The sequence below is a fragment of the Crocodylus siamensis genome, chromosome 2 (assembly GCF_052110815.1).
Source record: "Crocodylus siamensis isolate JL-2025a chromosome 2, ASM5211081v1, whole genome shotgun sequence".
Classification (NCBI taxonomy): Eukaryota; Metazoa; Chordata; order Crocodylia; family Crocodylidae; genus Crocodylus; species Crocodylus siamensis.
The window spans coordinates 225,141,043-225,162,961 of NC_143396.1; the positions used below are offsets into that span (position 1 = coordinate 225,141,043).

A 21,919-nucleotide genomic window follows, 5' to 3' on the forward strand; every position below is an offset into this window, starting at 1 on the left:
TTAGACATCAGGAGGTGTTACTTCATGGTCAGGGCGGCTAGGATCTGGAACAACTTCCAAGCAAAGTGGTGCTGGCTCCTACTCTGGGGGTCTTTAAGACAAGGCTTGACAATTACCTTGCTGGGGTCGTTTGACCCCAGTACTCTTTCCTGCCATGGCAGTGGGTTGGACTTGATGATCTGCTCAGGTCCCTTGTGACCCTACAAACTATGAAACTATAAGGATCAGGATTGTATTGGTTGCTTGGTTGACTGTGTTGGCTGCAACCAAGGCTAGGGATCGTAACTGGGCTCCTGCCAGGTTCTAAACCCAGAGGTTCCTGGCTAGAGGTCTTGCTTCTCTACTTGTGGTCGACTGATCACTGTATTTGGGGTCAGGAAGGAATTTTATCCCATAACCAGATAGATGTGGATCGGGGTGTTTGCCTTTCTCTGTAGTGGGGAGCGCAGACCTCCTCGTGGGGTCTCTTTGCTGGTTGCTCCTGCCTCCTCCCCTTTTTGAGCTATATGTGTCAGGATATTTTTAAGCCTCCCTAGAGGCCTCGCATGTTGGCTGCGGATAAGGCTGGGGACTTCAACTGGCCTGTGCCAGTGCTTCTGCCTGGAGCCAAGCCAGAGGTCTCTGGCTAGAGGGTCTTGCCCTGTCCTCGGAGCCCCGTATTTGGGGTCAGGAGGGAATTGCATCCTCTGGTCAGCCGGGTCCAGACTGGGGGGGTTGTCTTCCTCTGTAGCAGGGTGCGTGCCCTCCACCCCAGACCTCTGGAGCAGGTACAGACAGCAGTGTTGCCAGCTCCTGTTTTCGGCGTTGTTCTTAAAGACTTTTCCCCGAATCTTTGTGGTGCCAGGGCCGGGGCAGTCAGGCACAGCGGGATAGGGCTGGGGGTGAGTGGGACCAGAGCGGCCGGCAGGGCCCGGCGCTATGCCCTCTGGGGTGCCTTTGTAGTCCCACTTTGCCGCCGCTGTCTCGGCTCATCCGTGGTACGCAGACAACCTGCCAGTGGTGGGTACGAACGGGTTAATTATAATTTCTTTATATGACAAAAGTGTGCTGGTGGGACTCGAGGTGGCACGGTTTTAAGTGGCAACGTGGCCGAGCTCGGGAACCGCCGCGGTCTCATCACCCCAGCTCACCGCCCTACTGAACGAGCCTGTTTCCGCCGGGGGCCGGACCACTTGCGCGGGCCCCGCCCCCTGCAGGAAAACCCCGCCCCCGCCGCGTGTCAGTGCCGCTGGCCCCGCCCCCACGCCGCGGGCAGGGCCGGGAGTGTGCCGGGCGCCGCGGCTGCAGGAGGAGCGGCGGGCGCGGCCCCTTTAAGGCTGAGTCCCGCCCCCCACCCCGCTGTGAGCGGCTGCCCGGCCGGGCGAGGTGAGGGGAGCTAGCGCGAGAGCGGACGCGGCCGGGGCGGGGAAGGGGCCGCAGCCGGAGCCGGAGCCGGAGCCGGAGCCTGGCGCGCGCCACCTCGCGCGGACGGACGGACGTCCTGCCGCCCGCGCCCGGGCCTCGCGCCGCCGGGTCAGTCCCCTCGGGGCGGGGCGGGGGCGCTGTGGGGGCCTGGCGCGGCTGTCACAGCCCCAGGGCGGGGGGAGGGGGCCGGCTCCGGGGAGCCAGAAGCGCCTTGTGCTCGCAGCCTGCAGGCGCCCCTGCCCGGCGCCGCCCGCTCGGTAGATGCTGGGAGGCTCCGTCCTTTGTGTCTCCCGTCTGAGCCTCCGGGGGCGGGGGGCTTCTCAGGGAAAGTTGCCCCGTGTGTATGTGTACAGGTGTGTCCCGGCCGGCATGCTCCTGCTTGCTTCTCTCCTCTTCCTCACGCGTGTTGCCCTATGTCGGGCACTCGGCAACGGGCGACTGCCTCAGAGAGACGGGCACATCACTGCAGGGGTGTGCAACCATCCCAGCCCGCGGGCCGTATCCGGCCCCCGAGCCGCATCGTCCGGCCTGTGGGGCTCCCCACGGGTCCTGAAATTGGGGAAAGGGGTCGTGGTGGCACCTTGCCCGGAGCAACCTGGACGCTGGGGAGGAGCCCCCAGGCCAGGTGCCTGGCTTGGGCAGGGCAGGGCTCCACAGCCTGATCCTGGTGTGCAGGGGCTCAGACCAGCCCTGCGCCACTCACTTGCCCCAAAGGGCCAAAACATATCACCACTGATCTGCATTTATTTATTTATTTATTGATGCCTGGTGTTTTTACTCCCTTCTGCCCCTTGTTGCTTATGGAGCTGCATTTCAAAAAATAAATGGCCTGTAAATTGAATAAAAGGAGGGTTGGGGGGGTAGGGGCAAGTGAGATCCACAGCTCCTTAGTAGAGAAGAGAACATTTCCATTCCTTTACTTCAAGAAGCACCTTTTTCCAGGAGACTTTGACATATGAAGGGTTAATCATGCGATGTGCATAACCATGTTGCTCTTGATTGCTAACAAGTTGGCTTGCTAGAGGCCAGAGTGTATGTTCTATAACTAACAGGCAAAAAAAGAAAAGGGGGGGGGAGAAGCCACACTTTCTCTGCCTGATGTGAGAAATGAAGTTTGTTCCCTTTCCACTAAAATATGTATGAACACATTTTAAATGAAAATCTCCTTTTCATCAAGTAGCAAGTAATAAAGAAGAAAATAACTTATGGCATTTGATGACTTAAATTCCATTACATCAAGTCTTCTGTATGTTAGAATAGATACAAGTTGAGCAGCATAGTTTCTTAATATGCAGTATGCATGTTCAGTGACTGGCAGCTGAATTTTCTTATCTTCAGTCTCTAAAATTACCTTAAATCATTTGGAGCCCTCTTTTCTGCAGCAGTCTTCCACACCATGGATAGTAACAGATGTACATGTATACACTAATTTAAATTGGATTATTTTAAGCTGGCTCTTGCTCTCCTCTCTCAAATTCATGCAGGTGTGTAGCGAAGAGACATCTTTCAGGAGTAGATGTTAGATGAGGTGGTGTAGCAGGTGATTTTAGCATGTGACATTTCTATTTGTTGAGGGTGTGGTGTCATTGCTCTTCTCTCTGTGCACTGTGGTAGAGTCTGTATGTTAGGGCCTTTGTAAAATGCCTAACACAGCAAATGCACTGTCACACTTGAGGCATTTATAACCTATGCATCAAAACAAGTTCTTGTTAGATATCCCCAAATATTTGTAGTGCAAATATTGTAACATGGGGCTTGTGTTCATAGCAGGGAGGTGAAAATGGCTGTGAGCAAAAGCGAAACTATCTGTAAATTGTCAATAAGCACACAGAAATGGAGAAAAATACGATATATATAAAAACCGCAGTTTACTTGCTATTATGCACACCACAAATAAGGACTTCCCTTTTTAAAGTTCCTTTTTAACCTGGTGGTGATCCTTGAAAAAGGCTGCTGCAAGCATATTGTTTTGAATGGGTTTATTCTTTGATAAAACCCATCACTCCCAGTAATTTAAACTTATTTGGTGGAGGGAGGACGCAAAAACATAAAAGAAAAGGTTGTGAAGTGTTTGGGATTGCAGAGAGCTGACAAAACTGAGGATTTAGCACTTGGCTTGTTGTCTCTCCTGGTGGCTTTTTGTGTGTGTTCCCATAAATGCCATTATATAATAGAGCTTCTCTTGGCAGGAGTCTTTGTCACAGTAATTCCTGAGGTTTCTTGAGATATGTAGTTTGTTTAGGAGAGTTACAGGAAGAACAATAGGGGAAAGTTCTTTATAACTAATTAAGGAGAGGTTTTAACCTTTATTTCTCATGCAGTGGGGATAAGCTCTAAATTTCTGGATCTCTTCCAAAGTATCTTTACTGTCCTCTGTTCAGCCTGTTTCTTTTTTTCTTTTTCTTTTTTTTCCCCCTTGCTGGCTGCACTCAAGACATGAGCTACTGGCTTGCAGCCTGCGTCAGTATTGGGAAGCCGATTGCTTTGTCTCCTCTTCCTTGAATGGCTTACTACTAATCACTTCCCAGTTTCCGGTATTAAAGCAGAAGTGAAATTGTCTGTTTTCAGACACCTGAAGCATGGTTCAGGCCACATGCAGACTGAAGGCAGAAGCCCTCTCTCCTGTCTGCATCTGTTACTGGAACTTGTGCGTTAAAGGATGCAAAATGCCAATGCAGAGGGTGATTTGTATATTAAACTTGCAAGCCCTGGTGATTACTGATCAGTATAATTGTGGTAGTAATTTATGGCTGATATTTCTATCAGGTGCTTAGTAGAGAGACAGTTGTAAAGAGGCCTTTGTCTGTCTTTTTCTTCTTTCTTCTATACAGTGGTAGTAATTATTTGTGGCATCATAATCTCTAGCTATTTATGAGATTAAAGGAACACTGGCAGAGAATAACATTTTTAAAAATGGAAAAACACAATTTGTAAAACCACAAAAAATCAGCTGAGGGACTCTATAGAAAGTGTGCCTGTAACCTCTTTAAGAATAGGTTAAAATTGGCTACAGTTCAAGGTAAGTGTTTAATTTTTCTAGCATTTCTTCTGAGTGAAGAACGAGCAACTAGTCAGGACCAGGAAAATGAGATTTTTTTTTAGCTGAAAGGCCATTTAACCTACCTTAGAAGTAGTCTTTTTTAGATGGGAATACATTAGTGAATCCAGTGCTGGTAAAAGGTACTGGACAGGAGCCTGAAGCAGTCTAACCACACAGCAGTTACAGGGTGAATTTCCATTGCAGCTCTTTACCCTGTTGATCTGTGGGAGTCCTGACTTGGAGTGACTTTCTCTAGGGGACTTAGAACTGAGTTCAGTCTCAAAAGCTGTTTGCTTTTTTACATTCTTGCACAGACCGAGACACACTAATCGTTAATGCCAATGATGAGCTGAGACTGCTGTTTTATTTCACATAGGCTGTTGAAGAGCCAGCCAAGATTAATTATTTTGGGTGCAACCAGCTTGTCCCAGATTCAGTATGGCAACCCAGAAGTGAAAGACTCTGTGTCTCAGGAGTAGACTAGTCCCAATGCTTAACTCTTTCCTTAATACAGAGAGGCTCTTTCAAGCTCTGTGAAATGTGAGCTGCATTGCCATTAATAATCTGTTTCTTGGCTGTGCAGCCTGCCAGCAACATGCGTCAAAGTTCTGCGTTTGTAGTTGGTTGTGTTGCGTCATTTCTTTTATCTGCCTTCTCCTTTTCACCACATCTATCACTGCAGCATCTCAGCACCTGTGTAGCTTGCCTTGGTTCTGTGAAGGAGGAAATGTAGGCTGCTCACTTTTCCTTGCTAGCTTAGGAAGCAGTGACACTGTATCTACAGCCTAGTGAACCCCGTTTTGGAGGATTCCAGCTTTAATTCTTCCATTAAAGTGGTGCAGTCATCTCTTCCTCTTAACCTCATGTTTTCTGCAGGGGTCTGCCTGATCCCTACAGATTCTTCCCTTCAACGGGGTGTTTGGAGACTTTTCTCCTCCCTCAGGAACCAACCTATTTCTTGCATCTTTCTTTGTAATGGGCCACTTACAGGCTTTTCTAGGTAGCTGATCTTTGACTGATAATGATAGATGAAGCTGGGCTCAATTCTCGTTGAAGGGTCAGCTGATCTGAGCTAGCAGGGTATATAACTTTTGTCCAGGAGTAGATTCACAGAAACATGTGCATGCATTTTTTCAGTGTACAGACCAGAGAAGACTAAAAACAAGTAGAGAACAATCATGAAAAAGCCATATGTAATTTTCCTCCCCCAAATCTCCAGTCCCTGGAACTCAGTTATATTGCTATCAGTAAATTATGTAGTGCATTTCCAGAGAGCTCTTCTGCACCTTGAAATTCTGTGGAAAAAAACTCCATTTTTCATTTGTTCGCTTAGCCTTGACTAAGGATGTTTAAACACATGCAACTAAATTCTAGTTTTGCTTATACAGGCGTAAATTGGAATTAATTCCAGCTAAACCCCAAATTAATGTGGATTCAAACTGATGATAGATGTAGCTGTATTGGAAGGTCTTGTGATACATGGCACTATTTAAGTTACTCATGTATTTTTGTTGTTTTTTAGTGTATTTGTTTAGCAGGACTGCAGTATGGTTCTAATTCTAGAAGTGGAATTTCTTTTGATTTCAGTGGGGTTCTTGTGGGTGAGAACAGCTGCAAAATCAGTCTTGAGTTTAGAATAGTGGGAACAGGTTTACAGAGTTTACTTACGCAAGAGGCAGACTTGCATCTACAGCAAGAAAGGGAACCTGATACTTGGTTTCTGTTGGTTGCGATATGAAAAAGTGTGCAAAAACAGGAAATGACTAGTATTTTCATTTAGCTAGCTTCCCCCAGGACACAGACAGCTGGGTAGTTTTCAGAATTAACCTAATAATAACAACGTGCTTTGCAGTAACATATCAAATAGGCTTTTTTCTGCTTGGTTTTGGTTCCTCACTCCATACCAGTCAATGGCCATGTTGTCTGATGTCCCTTTCCCCCAACTACCACTCCCCCTCCAATTTTTCCTTTCCTTTCCTTTCTGATAATGGTGGAAGACCATCTTGTAATCTGTAGGTTTTGTTGTGGCAGCATGATTGTTTGTGAAGGGGAGATTTCTATGGTGACAAATTAGAGAAGTGAAGTGACCCCACTCAGTTGCCCCCAGATCTTTCTGAACCCAAATGTAAAAGGTGGTCAGGCTCTGGAAGCTGAGCCTGCACTGAGAACATTTTTTCGCAGTGAAAAGGATCAGGGCATCTCATATAATTTGGCTAATTCCCAAGGGGGATTTTTATCCTGGAAACGAGCCCACCCAGCAGTAAATCCGCTTCCCTGATGTAAATGTGCATACACGGAATGTGATGGTATTACTTAGCCATCACCTCTTTGACCATAACCTTGTCTACCAGGCAAAGTCAGAATTTCATAGTTGACAAGGCACAGTGAAGTGCATTAGATTCTGAAAGAACCTGTATGTAGACAGCAAATGCTGTTTGCTCTGCTGTGCAGTCTGTTCCTGTTCAAGCTCTCTTAAACTAACTGGGTATGTGAAAGACTACCCTTTTTAAAAGCAAAAAAAAAAAAAAAAAGAGACAGTTGGATGTATTAAATACTCACTTTGCATGAATGTTTAAAGGAATAACTAGCACTTACAACTGTTCTTGACCTTTTTAGATTTTATCAAATCTTCTTAGACTTTATAAAATCTTACTGTGCCTTTTTTGAGCTTCTGAATGTTTTAATTATTATTTTTAAGTGAGATTTAAACTTCTCCAGCTTTTCTTGTTGGACTTCTGTGAACTGTGCGTCGTAAACCAATGAAGGAGCATGAAGAAATGAAACCATATGAACAGAAAGTAACTGATTTCACTGTTTGCATCTCATCTCAGAAACAAGGAAAGTCATATTCTGGTTTAGCTCTTTTCTGCAGGGCGTGAAGATAGTATTGAGTCCTCTAAACTTGTTAAAGAGGTAGGTTTCCCCATATGTGAGGGCTTACATCTTTCAGCAGAATAAATGGTGCTTTGTGACTTGAATTTGAAGGGTTCTGGGCAGTATGTTTCTTGCTGGCTTGCCATGAAAGCGTATACACTGTTTTAAATTCATGGATGAATGAAGTGTCTGAACATCTCTGACTTGCAAAAGCAGAGTTTTTGAAATGTGTTTCTTCTCCTCTAGTTTAGTAACTTGCACTATTGAATAACAGATATTAAAACAACTTGTTACTAATGCAATTATACTGAGGGGTCTATCAGCATTTCCATTATACAGCAGAATCCGCTTACACAAAATGTCTATTAAGAGTGTTTTGTCATACTACAAAACACAGCAAAAATCTGCAGGTCATTAAAATGGAAGAACTGGATAAAGATGCACACAGAACTACAGTACTAAAATGCACTAACAAAATGACCTGCAGTGAGAGCTGCTGAATAAATGGTAAATGATCAGGATCTTCTGTCAGGGCCTCTTAACAGAACAAGAAAAAAACTGCCCCATATGTTACTTGTGCACATTTTCCTTTAGTGTTGTTATGTTACTTCAGCAGTTAACCTAAGTAAAGTATGTTGTCTCTGCTTTTAAAAGCAAAAATGCCAAAGAAATACTAAAGCAGGGCTTTGATAGATGGAACACTTCCGAGCTTAGACACCACTGCTTTGTAGGTCAGGGTTGAAAAAAAAAAGGTGCTTTTTTATTGGGGTTTTTAGTTTTTAATTAATCTGTTTTTTAAAAATAAAAACATTGTTATAATTTGAAGTTGAAATCATAAATTTAATACAAAATATGTTAATGTATACATTTATAACCTCATATCCTGGATACTGTCAGAATCTGGGAACCTCTAGCTAAAAATTTGTTTCAACCATTTGTATTTCTACGTGAAAAAGGAATTGGGAGAAAAAGATATCTAACTTTTAAGGTCAGCTTATATAAAGATGGCACAACTAACTTGACCTTTTGGGGGACCTAGGGACTGTGTTACTGGGTGCAAGAAACTGGTAATATCATCACAGGTCTTGGGACTTGGCCACCATCCAGTACCTTATTATCAGGACCATCCATTGAGTAGCCTGGAGCAAAAAAGATGGACCAAATCTAGTGTAAAACTCTTCAGTTATCAAATTTATGTATTTTACAGCCATTAAGAGCATACTTGTCTTTAGACATGAACTGAAGTATAAATGGATAAAAATCACTGATCTAAATCACCTTGATTTTTAGATTTAGCACAAATGAGAAATGTAATCAGGGGAAACAATCTGCTGTATACAGTACCTTCATGAAAAGACTGAAACCAAATGCTCCTCTTGGAGTTCTTTCTTTCAGTAAAGTAAAGAATGGTACAGTGCAAACTGTAGGGGACAAAAGCAAAGCCAGGTATTTTATACAGAACTGTAGTACTGTCTTTCACCACAACTGAATTGCTGAAAATCCGTGCATTTCTACCTTGCCAACATTTAGTTCTTAAGTAATATGCAAAATGGCTATACTGGAAACTTCATGGGTATTGTACTAGTTTTTGTTGGTCAACTGAAGATGAAGGGTCATGAATTCATTGATGCCAACTGGGCATCCCTACATCCAAGTAACGGTTTTGGTCTTGATAGTAAAACCAATGCTATAGATATGTTTAGGCTTTTCCTTTCCAAAAATAGGTATAGCCTCCAGTAGGCCCCGTGAGCTGCCTCTCCTGTGTCAGGTCTCATTGAATGCATCAGTGTCAATATTAAATTGTGCAAGTTTTTAGCCACTAGTGCTGTCCTTTGTTCTGGTTGGTCATAATTATTTTTCCCTTAGGGTGTGGATGTTCCATGTCACAAACTTCATTACTTGATTTGAACTGCAGATAGTCACCCCATTAGACATGGTTTGCTAGTTGGGTGAAATAAAGCAGACTATGTGGTGCACCTTTTCTAGCCCCATCTCCATACAAGGTGAGGAGAGTGGGTCTTCAATAGGCCTGCCCCATTTTTCATTACAGCTGCCAAACTGCACATCTATCTTGGTTCCAAGTACAAAACAACCATCATACAATTGTTGCTGCCATATAGGTCTATGACTAAGGGTTTCTGCTAATCATGAGCACCTGCCCCTGTGGCCACTTGTCCATCACTGTAGGATTTTTTATTGAAATAAGACATTTGTGCATGTCTTTTAAGATATGTGGATGCTGTTGCACATCAGCAACCACACAATACTTCACTGGAATGAAACAGACTACTGGAGGTTTCTATTTTGCTGCAGCCTTTGTTTGCCTTTGCAGCCATTGTGAAGTATGCTTTCTTTATCTACCTGCCCTGCTGTTGAGGACTTTGTGCTTTATTTATTTTTGGATTGTTACTTGTCTAGAAACCTAACTCTTGACCTTGCCACCATGGGTGACCCTATCAGAGGCACAAAACTCCAGATGGAAATGCTGTTGAGGTCATTGGTTGCAATCCTTGGGATCTGGTTGAGTGTTCTGGCTCAAGCAAACACCACCAGCATTGAAGCCATGTTTTTGCAGCACCATCTCTGCTGGACAGGACGTGTCATAAAGATGCCTGGCAACCAGTTCCCAAAACAGATGCTATACTTCCAACTCACTGGTCACCAGTCTAGTGGTGGGCAAAAGAAGAGATTCAAGGGTACCTTGAAGGCCAGTCTGAAGAAATGTGATATTGACTTCAATACCTGGGACACTCAGGGCACCATTATCTACAACAAGGCACTGATCGTTGCGAGGAAACTCGCTTCTCTGTGGAGTTAGAAGGCTAGAGAGGAAAAGGAAAAGAGCTGTGACATGACATTGCCAGGAACTACTCCTTTCTACCAGAACTGTCTGCCACAGCTGCAGTCAAACATGAGAATCTTAGATTCACCTCCTCAGTCATCTGCGGGCTCACAAATGACTTTTCTGCATGCTGGAAGGCTGTTTTCCTTGTATCAAGGGGCTGATGACAACTAGCTTTGTTTTAGCAGAGTGCATAAAAAATACACAACCTTCTAACCATGATCTGCAACGAACCTTTCAGGGATGGGGAAGGGAAGGGCCATTTCTGCTTTTGCTGTTGCTTAGGTTGAATAAAGGAGACCAAGGGGGGATTTAGTCTTTTCTTTAGTTTTAGAAATCTTGGGCATGCTTAGTTGTGGCATTCACTAATTTTGCTAGGGACTAGCTCCCAACCACTCCAAAGTCACTGGAGTTAAATGCTTATTTAAATACATTTAAGCAGCATGGGTAAAAATTCCTTCTTTCAGATGCTCAACTTCCAGTTGTTTCTTTTTATTGCAACATATTGCTAGTATCTCTGTTTGTTATGATATCCTTCAAAATAGAGAAGAGAGACATTTTGAATGTGCAGATTTTGTTTTTAGCCTTTTGGGCCTCCTTTATTACACAGAATCAAAAAAACAATTATACACCCAGTTTTATTCGTTTCACTTTTGTCCAAATGCTTTGTCTCTTGCACTTGTTTTTAAAAGGTTTCTGACAGGTTGTTTTTAAATGGTTGGAGATTACTGCAAGTATAGTCCAGCAGATTCAAGGTGGTATTTTTCAGTAAGGCTGAATCTACATTGAAAATTCCATAGGACTTAAATGCTCTTGAAAATTGTAACTTGTGTCTGCTCTGAAGGAAGATTGCAGCAGTATGTGTGTCTGGGTGACACTTTGCAGATGGTTAACCTATAATCTTTTCTGTTTGCTGTTTCAAATTCAGATATCTTGTGCCCTTGCATCTACCCTTGCCCCTTCAGTGAAAGTTCTGGGATTATCTGGAACCAGTCTGTATCCTGTGGAGAGACCTGTATCTGAAACACCTCTTGTGTGCGTCTCAGTGGCTTTTAAAGAGCAACCTCTACTACTTATTCAGCTTCATCGTTCTATTGTATGCATATGTGCTCTGTCCCTTATGTAGTTATTCATAGTTGACCTTGCTTTTCTTCACACATCTCCCAGGCATATAAATCTGTCACCTCTGAATCATCACTTCCATTGCGCTGTCCTGATTGCTGTTGTGTCCAAAATTATTAGTGTCAGGGGCAGAGAAGATGAGAAATGTTGTAATTAACCTGCTTTCTCTGTGCCCTAGCTCTTAAGCTTAATTTTGTCCAAATGCAGTGGCTTTTTCTTGCTCGTTTGCTTTCTTGCTTTTCTTTTTTGTTGTTGTTACTTGGGGTGACAGATCTGTTTTCCATATTGTTCTGGACCCTTGACTGATCATCTGGTAGTTTTCATGTTTTGTCTGACTAGGAAACCAGTATTAAAATGTTTCTCTTGGCCTCCCGAGGTTCTCTCTCGATTTTTCATAGCCTCATCTAGCTCTGCAACTCATTCTTAGTTCTGTTTGAATACAAGACTCCCCCCTCTTGCTCTCCAACTCCTGTGGCCCTTTTCTTTTTTTTTTCACTGGCCACATCCCCAGAGCTGAGCCAGCAATACAAAGTGCCTCTCCTAGGTCTCTCTTTCTTCTTCCCTCTAGGACTCTCTCTCTTGCCTCATTCCCACATTCTTCATCTGAAAACATTTTATAGAAGTGTCTCCCTTTATGGAGACTTGGGTGCTTCCTGCATATTAAAGAACTAAAAACTGTGAGCTGCCCCAGGATATTCCCTCTTTTGTATTTACAGCATAGTGTTTATCCAACAAACATCCTAGGATGCTTCCATGGTTTTGGCCCCATCACTGTAGCACAGCTGGGAGCCCTACTGTAGACGAAGTTGGCATTGCATAGTTGTTTTTTCTCTCCTCAAGTTCTACTAATGCTGACTCAGGACTCTGTTCAGTTTCTTACAGCCACCCACCTGAATTGCAGTGCCTCAGACCTTACATGCTGAACATGCAGCCTGGTGTGGGTGGTCCACTGTTAACTTTCAGGCCTTTCTTCAAGTGTTCCCTCGTGTCCTTTGAGCTCTTCAAAAGCTCCTGTATGACTTGTAAGAACTTTTCTTTCCTTGGGACTTATGCTCCTAGATGTTCTGGAACTTCTTTTGTAGTTCTGAAAATATTTTTGAGACCACTGGCTCTGGGAAAAGAAATGTATCAGGCTTAAATCAGTTTTGTTGCCTCTCTTGCAGCGTGTTGGAACGTGTGCCTAAAAAATGCAGGTATGCAAATAGATGAAACTTTGAACAAAAGTAGCTTTCTTTACTCTTCTGCTTCCTGCCTGTGTTTTTCTTTAATTGAGTGAACAACAAATGTGGTGGCTCTGAACTGTAAGTGCCCTAAGACTATGCCTGACGAAGGGTGTTTATGCCTGAAAGCTTGCAAAGAACTACAGGTGCACCCATAATGTCGGTCCATGTCGTATTGGTTTCAATAAAAGGAAAATTGAAATTATTGGCAAGTGGCATTTCTTTGGTTTGTGGCTGATGATTAGGGCTGTGCAAAATTTCTCTGGCAGTTTTGTTTTGATGCTGTTTTGACTCGTTTCGAAACAGCAAAACTCAAAACAGCAAAATTGAAATGAAACGGAGAGCTACGAAACAGCCTTGAAACAAAACCAGGCAAGTCAAAACGTTTCGTAGCTCAAGCTGGGCTTGCCTGCAGGGAAACGGAAACTAAAATAAGGAGAGGGAGGGGGAAGTGGGGAGGGAAGGGGCGAGGAAGGAGTGCTGTCACTACTGACTGTGTAGCTGGCCAGTGACTGTCACCCTTCCCTGAGGTCTGTTCCAAACTCAGTGCTCTGGGGGAGGGATGGGAAAAACTGCATAAAAGGCAGCATTGTTTCAACTGGTCTGTTTTCTGCCTTGGTGTCAGTTGAGTGAGGATGCACCTTAACGCACATGCACGCTGTCACCCACCCATGTCGTGAGTTTTGCCTTTGCACCAGCTAGAGGTGCAGGGCGCCAGAACCCGGACTCTCCCTGCACCTATCTCCTTGACAGCTGGCAGGCTTTGTGGCCTCAGCAAGTGCTAGGATGCCTGCAGCTTTCATCCTGCTGTGCCTTAACACCCACAGTGTTACCCATGTTACAAGTTTTGCTTGTCTGCAGCTTGAGGTGCAATTTCCCTGAAACCCCTGCACCTATCTCCTTGACACTTGGCAGGCTTCATGCCCTCAGAAGGGGCTACCATTCCTGCATGTTTCATCCAAATCAGGCCAGAAATGACAGTTATAGGCTGTTCCGAGCTTCCCCATTATCACCTATGGGCAAAACAGCAAAACTGTTTCAATTCAAAATGAAACGCTGTTCTCTCAAAATGCAAGTCGAAATGGAATGATGTCATTTTGCACAACCCTATTGATAATGTTGCTGATAAATGCCAGGTGCATGTACACAGCCACAGAATGCATGCAGCAAGGAATGCAACCCAGCAGCTTTGAGAGCAGCTGGGTTGCATTCCTTGCTGCATGCATGCTGCGGGGGAGGGGAAGAGGTGTGTACATCAAGGGGGAATTGAGGCCCCCACAGTGGGTGAGGCAGTGGGGCAGGGATAGGCGCTTCCCAGCCAGGTGGCTCATCTGGAAGGGGGGGAGGGGGACAGCTCCTGCTGCTGCATGCATGCCTGAGGGTGGCATGGGGGACATGTGCCCCCCAGATCTTGTGTGCAGAGTGAGGGTGAGCTGCGCCCTGGGGGCTTACACTGGCCTCTTCCTGGCAGTGGGGGGGGCCCTGGGATGGAGGCTGCACTCAGGGCAGGTGATGCAGGGAGGGGAGCCTACGGGGTGGCTATGGGTAATTTTGGGGTGGCTTCAGCCCCTCCCCAGTGCTGCTGCCTGCCCCAAGCGCAGCCCCAGCTTAGCCCTCCTGCCATGAAGAAGCCAGTGCAGGCCCTGGCTCCAGGCCCAGAGTGGGCAGCCTGTCCTCACCCTGTGAACAAATCTGTGGAGCATATTTTCCCCCGTGCCTCCTGCAGGGGTGCAAGCAGTGGTGGGAGTTGCACCGCCTGCCCCCCATTCTGTGGATGAGCTGCAGCGGTTCTGTCCTGTGCCCCGTCCCAGCCTGGCAATCCCTGCCCCAGCCCCACTCCCTCCCTCACCGTGGGTACCTCTATTTGCCCCCCCACCCCCCCGACTTACCAGCCAGATGCTGTTCTCCAAGCCACTGAGCTGCGTATTGACAATCGGATCAGGATCGGCTGATATGGCTGATTATTAACTGACCATCGGTATCAGCCAAAAAAATCTTTATCGGTGTACCCCTGCAAAGAATTTTTTTCCAACTATTTAGTTGGTCTAATAAAAGAGATCTCATCTACCCAGAGAATCTTGCCTGCCTAAAAAGGTCAGGAGGCCTGAGAACACTCTGAAAATTCTTGGTAGTAGTTCTTGATTTTTGCAGGATGAATGTCCAGAAATGTGATAGGACATGAATATCTTTTAATTTTTTGCTGTGCTCATTGCTCCCTTCCCCAGACTTCCAAGAAGAAACGTGTTGCAGTGAGGAGAACCCAGGGCATTAAGCATGCAATGAGGAGCAACTTTGAACAGCGATGAGGAATTAAGATGAATCACTTGCTAAACCATTTCTGTCCTTAAGCCACATTTCTGGTTGGGGAGGAAGAGAGAAGGCAGAAAGGCATATTTATAAATCTGAGATCAGTTGAAATTTATTAAGTTATAACGTAGAAAAAATATTTTCTTCCAGGTAGAACTGCAGAAGGCATTGATTCTGCAGATGAGCCCATCAGGAAAGGGGGTGGGTTGTGCGTTCTCCTGCTTTCTGGCTGTCCTAGTGATGTGGTAGCTGCCATAGAGGTGACAAGAATCTCACCCCTACCTTGCTTCTAAAGGCAGGTAGCTCCGTGTTTGATCTGTTTTTCTGGGACTGAGTTGGTGTCCTCCTCAAATGGATAATCCATCCTGAGCTGCTCTACTGATACATTTGTAGGGTAGACTTCTGTTTACCACTAAGTGAATGTATTCCATGGAAGGTCCTTTTCAAGGAGTTTAAACAAAGGACAGAGATCCTTTGATGCCCTGGAGGGATCTAGACCTCGTTAAAATCTCCTGTAGAGAACAGTGAGATTCTAACAGTAACCAGATTATGACAAGGGGAAGCAGGTTACAGTACATCCTCAGCTGTGACGGTTAAATCTCAGCTGGTTTCCACCTGCATAATATTATGCCCTCTAATAGTGCACCTTTTTGATGGATACTATATCTTTCTAAAATGAGACTGTGAAGACTCAAGCACTTGGTGGGGGGGGACACTGGAAAACTGATGTTCTTTTCTAGTCCATGCAATTCTGTCTATTCAAGGCCTGGTGAATTTGATCAGCTCAGGTAAGTATGAAACAATGGATCTGAAAAAAACAAACAAGTATACTTTAGCTGGCTATTTAAAGAGAGTTCTGGATCTCTCATTATCCTGATTTTAAATGTTCCTTAGAGAAGGCAAAGTCTAGGACTTGTATCTTGTTGCTTCTGATTGAATACAGTTATGGGAGTGTCTTCTGCTTTTATGTATTACAGTAAGTGAGTGTGTAAATTCAGGTGCACTGTGGCATGGCTTTGTGGTATAGAAGTGACAAGGACAGGACTGAGCTAATAATGAGGTATTTGGGAGCAGCTCCGAACTGAAGGAGTCACTTTTTGGTGCATTTGACTTGACTGAGATTTGTAGAAAACTTTTGGAAAGCACGGCTAATAATTAAGGAGCACAGCACTTAGCATGGATAAAATTAGGGGCTGGGGATAACTGCCTTCATCTCCTGCCATTTGTTCAGCAGTCATTAAACCCAAGAAATTGTTCTTCTACAAGGTGATCGTTATTTTGAGAACCTTGAAAATAGAAAACAGTAGGTGTCGATGTGTGGCGTATATGTGCGGGTCTTTTCTAGAGCACGAATATGCTGTATTTCAGCTATTCATATTCTGTCATTCCTCAGCTTTCCATTCATCATGTGTAATTAAAAGCAATTATTCTAAAAGGCTACTCTTACCTGTTTCACTTCCTATCTTGTGTGTGTACTAATCATGAGACACTGGTATTGACAACAATCTTTTTGTGTGGAAGAGCACACCTCTCAGTTGCCCTACCTGAAGTTATTGTCTTTGGTTGAAGAGATTATATGCAATTGACCTCTCAAAGGGAGGCCCATGATTTTAAGTGGTGGGGAGCAGTGGAATTCTTAAGAAACAAAATATCCTTTGGGTAATAAGGAGCAGGAGAGATGGGAGGGGTATAGAAAAATACAGTACGTATGCAGATGCATTGCTGAGAATGTTCTGTTTAAAGTTTCCTGTAAGGCCTTGCATGCTCTCTAAAATCCAGCTTGCATCAGTAAATATTTGGCAGTTTCCCAGCAGTCAGCTGTAATTATCAGTTTAAATTGGGAAACCAAGCCTTGGCCCCAGCATCCATGACAAAGTGTATTTTTAAGGTATTTCTTAAAAAAACCCCAAACCAACCCAGTTCTTACTAATTTCAGCTAACCTGTTACGAAGTGCACGTTTCTCTGAATTTTTACATTTATATTGCCAGTTTAACTGAGTCCAAGTTTTACTAACATCTTAACCCTATTGCAAATGTTTATACAACTATTTTAACATTTTTTAAACAATAAAATGGCTTATAAACTTTTTTTAAAGGGTACTGGACCTCCTTTATCATGACAAAAAGCTGGATAATAGAGATATTATGTTCCAGGACCTTTTGTGTCTGTGAGATAACAAATGACCAGATTCAGTTATAAGCTCTAAATCTTCTGACTTGGGATTGACCAAGGCAATGGGACTAATGGAACATAATCTTCAGGTTACAGGGTAGAATCTATCATTAATAGTAACAAAGCTGTTGCTGTCTGATTTTTGGCAAGATGCTTGGATTTGTGGTGGGAAGTTGGAATTCGTTTTCCATTTCTCAGATTCACCAGCATTGGCACGTGTCCCTGCATTGCCCATGTTCTCTCTGCTGATTTTTACGAAGCTGATATAATACTGCCAATCAGCCACTTTGGTGACTAAATTCACTTGGGTCTCCCTGGTTGTGCTCTGTAGAAAGAATGTTCCTATAATTATGGAAACCAGATAGAGGATTGTCATATCTTCTGTTCTCCACTTAAGCAATGTTAGCTTTTAGCAAATTCAAAAACTAAAACTGTTTACATTAATCCAGGGGCATTATGGGCATTTGTACACGTTTGCACTGCATCAAAGGTGTTTTAGTTCAAAAGCTCATTGCTGCCATTTTCTCAGTGTTGATGTGCATTTTGCTGTTTATACAAATGCTTGCTGCACAGTGCTGGGTGCATCAGCTTTCATGCAGAGCAGACTCGATTAATTGAGTCTGCTGTGATGCACTAAATTTCTGGTGCATCTGAGCAGACAAATATATGTATAAATACCATATGGCCAGGGCCATCCCTGGGGAGCAAATCAGGGTGATTTGCCTTGGGCCCTGTGGACAGTGCCATACAGGCTGCCGGCTCTCCTCTCTCCACTCACCCCCTGCCCCACACGGGCTAATATGCCCCTGGCCCTGCACACCCTTAGGACAGCTCTGGCTATGGCTGCTGCTACTTGCAGTAACTATATAAAAAATGATAAATTCTTTGGGGCAGAAGCTGTTTCTTGTGTGTTGGTAGAATGGGGCTGTGATAACGGTATAAATATTTAACAGTACCATTAACAATGTTTTATTTTAAATTGAGCCTTCAGATCTACCTCAGCAATTGCCAAGTTTGCTAGAATGTACTATAGAAATGAACTTAAGATGCTTGTGTGTTGCTGAGGAATATGAGAGGAAACTCCTGACTCCCCAAAACAAGAGAGCTTGTTTCTTGAAAACAGACTGCCTCACTTGTGCTGCGTGGTGAGGGGATGCAGTATGCATTGTATTACCAACACTTCTGAGTAAAATCAAAGACTACAGTGCCTAATAGAAACTGGAGCATGAACAGAGAAGGTGCAGTTGCCTCCGGTGTTTTTCATATTGTTTTGCAAAGGCATTACCAACAAGGGCAGCACCTCCAAGTACTGTGCCATGGCACTGGTTATCTGAAGAATGTATATCCCCCTCTTGAATCATAAGCTTGCTACAGTGTATGTGCCCATGGGGTAAAATTTCAATCCACAGCAGCAGCCTAGCTAAGCTTTTTTTTACCTTGAGATTTGTGATCATAGACCTAGTGTTCACTACATGGTTTTCCAAGTACATGAGAATATAGCATCCCATAACCAGTGTTAAAGCAAGCTGATGTTTTATAGTTATGTATTCCTGTAATCAAATATACAAGGTAGACATAAGCAGTCTAAAGCATTCTTGTTAACTGTTAATGTCTAATTAACAAGGCCCACCCAATGGACTTCCTAGCAGTCTGTCTGGTTGAAGTGGAAATCTATATAGTTTCAGAGGTTGGATGTGAGACTTAGATGTTCAGCTTGTATAATAGCAACATCACCTGCATGCTTACTCATGTTGCAATACTGAATTTTGGACAGCATTGCTGGCCACTTGTCTAGACATCCAAAGCAATTGTGTGCTTGAAGCACCAACACTTGATTTTTTTTTTTTTTTTCCCATTTATTATTGGGAACTCAGTTCTTGCATGTTCTTTTTTTCAGAAGCCTGGGAGGGGGCAGGGTTAAAGCTGTCAGCATGGAGATTGCAAAGAAAGAAGAAGGTTTTCCCCGCAGACATGCAGCTCAAAGTTAGCTACTGAAGGTCTGTGCATCTATTCTCTTAGGCTTATGACATCAATATGTTGCTTTAGCCCTAAGCTCCCTGCTCCTTCATCCAATGACTCTTATACTTTGAGTGAGTTCCTGGCTCTGTTTTTCTTAGTCTCTTTGAGCACTGAGACAAAGGTTGAATGATCATGAATTAATTATAACTGTGGCAAGGCAGGTGCATTTCCAAAATGAAGTGACTTTTTTATGGTGATGAAAGGTTAACATTAACATTTTAAACAGGACCAGGATCCTAGATCAACCTCTAAAATTGTAGTGGTAGGAGCTCACTGACTTCAGTGGAGTCCACATTTGCATCTGAAACTAACCTGAATTTAGCTCTGTTTCTAGCCTGTGGTGAATTGGTGCTGTGCTGCCTTTAGAGGGGAGAAGAATGTCCTGTGGAGTAACTTAGAACAGGGCAGCCGTGACCAAGTCCTGCTCCCACAAGAATCTCTTACTGATGAAGGCATTTTAGATTGTGAATTTTAGTGCTCAAGATGTTACCATACAAGTGAGTTTTGCACAAATAGAAGCTTGATTCAGGAATAAATAGTCACAGAAAATTGGGGTTGGAGGGGACCTCAGGAGGCCATCCAATCCAACCCCTTGCTCAAAACAAGACCATCCCCAGCTAGATCATCCCAGCCAAAGCTTTGTCTAGGTGGGTCTTAAAAACCTCCAAGGATGCAGATTCCACCACCTCTCTGGGTAACCTGTTCCAGTGTTTTACCACTCTCCCTAGTAAGGAAAGTTTTTCCTGATACCTAACCTAAACTTCCCTCATTGCAACTGGAAACCGTTGCTCCTTGTTCTGTCATCTGCCACCACTGAGAACAGTCTAGCTCCATCTTCTTTTGAACCCCCCCTTCAAGTAGTTGAAAGCTGCTATTAAATCCCCCATCAATCTTCTCTTCTGTAGACTAAATAAGCCCAGTTCCCTCAGCCTTTCCTCATCAGTCATGTGCCCCACCCAGCCTCTTCACCATTTTTGCAGCTCTCCAATGGACTCTCTCCAACTAATATGTTCTAAATAACTGCTTTCTGCAGCGTTTCTTGCACTTTCCTTAAGCACCCCACTGTCTTATTGAAGAGATAAGACGGACACTGGGCTAGATAGATCTTTGGCCTGATCAGATGCTGTAATTCCTGTGTTTTGAGCACATAACTGCACATGCTCAACAGGTAGTTCTGTTTCTGTGGCATTCTGCTGGTGGTTGTTACAGTATTGCTTATTGTCAGGTTGACAGCCTGTTGGGTGCTAAGGTTTTTGATGTTTATATTTGTTAGAAATTGAGACCATGTATTTTCTGCTAGGTCTGTTTGTTCCTGGAGTATTGAAGTAAACAGCATCAAGAAACCAAAAATCGAGCCATTTATGAAAAGAAGTGGCATTTAGTTGTGAAATTCAGTCACAGTTTAAGCAGGCATTTTAGCAAGGTTCACCTGGGTGCGAAAGGGCGGTCAAAGTTTTGCAGAATTCCTATAGTTTCATAGTTGCGGGGGTTGGAAGGGACCTAAGCAGGTCATCAAGTCCAACCCCCTGCCATGGGCATGAAAAAATGCTGGGGTCAGATGACCCTGGCTAGGTGATTGTTTAGCCTCCTTTTGAAAACCCCCGGGGTAGGAGTGAGCACCGCTTCCCTTGGAAGTTGGCTCTAGATGCTAGCTGCTCTGGCTGTGAAGTAGTGCTTTGGGAGGTCCAGCCTGAACCTACTTCATGATCCATGTTGGTATCTAGAGTAGATTTTAAATGTAGGCCTCCTTAAGGACTTTCTTTCTAGTGTTCAGATCAGCCAGTTGGGAACTGAGTTTGCAAACTGGTTTTGCTTATGTTGAGTTATGTTGGAAGGCAGTGGGAGTCTCAAAGAATCAATGCTATTGTTTCTTTTACTGTGTTGGATTCAAATTTTGGGAGGCTTTTTTAAAGATATCCAAATGCATCCACAGCACAACAGATACTAGCCTCATAAGTATTCGAGGCTCAGATCTGATTCTAGGTCCCTTCTGTAGGAATTGGGGGAGGTAGACTCACCCCTTGAGGTAAAAAGAAAAATGCATATGGTTAACTGTAGGAATTGAGTTTGTCAGTTAGAGATCTTTTCAAGATGTTTCTGCCCTTGTCTTTAGCTGACTATTGCTCCCTTCAGCCATACAGATGAAAGCAAATATTCCAGGACTCAAGTATCATACGGTAGATAAAAACATTTTACATTCATTTGAACATGATGTTCTCAAATGCTGCTTCTAGGTCTGTCTTTCTGTTGCAAGTCCTGGGGTAACTGGGTTTATTACATGACCATAAATTTCACCTCTGGGCTGTAACTTGGCATACAAAACTCTAAGTGGGGTCAGCTCTGTTTAAATTTTGCTAGGGCTGGAGAAGAAACTGCTTTAGTTTTCCCTCCCCTCTCCCCTCATTTCCCTACAGTGTTTATAAAAAAGCAGAAATTGCTGGATTAAGATCCTGTACTCTGATACCTCTGACTCTTTCTTTAAGAGATGACTGGAAACTCTGTAGTATTTTCCAGAATTAAATTAGCTAAACTAGGGGAACTAAAACGTATCTGGATTTCATGTGGATTAATTTCTCTCGCTTCTAATGCCTCTAGCCAATATAGTGTTCAACTAGACAGCCCAGTGGCATGTCAAACCATGTTTGACTTTTTGGATCATGTAACTCCACTTTGGGTTGGCAAGTATCAGCTGTAGAGGTAGGACAGAAAATTGCCCTGTGTGCCAGTCCTGCATGTCTAGCAATTTCAAATATGTGGCACAAACATGGCTCAGGTGAAGCTGAGGGCTAAGATCAAAAGTTGTTGCTTTGTAGTGGGGCCAGGGAAAGTCACTGGGAGGACAGGGGTTTGTGTACCATATGTGATGTTTTGTTTTGGTCACAGGGGGACTACACTGTAGCTAGATGCAGAATGCTTTA

The 21,919-nt window shown here is 44.0% G+C and overlaps 1 protein-coding gene across 3 annotated transcripts in view; it reads left to right on the forward strand.

Annotated features, from left to right (window-relative positions):
- Window positions 1-1,326: 1,326 nt before the first annotated feature.
- SUSD6 (sushi domain containing 6) overlaps window positions 1,327-21,919 on the forward strand; it is a 121,402-nt gene continuing 100,809 nt past the window's right edge. Inside the window, exon 1 of one of the 3 annotated variants that reach the window (XM_090033234.1) lies at window positions 1,327-1,365. The gene's annotated coding sequence lies outside the window, so the exon portion shown is untranslated. The other 2 variants (XM_090033232.1, XM_090033233.1) reach the window with 2 other exon arrangements.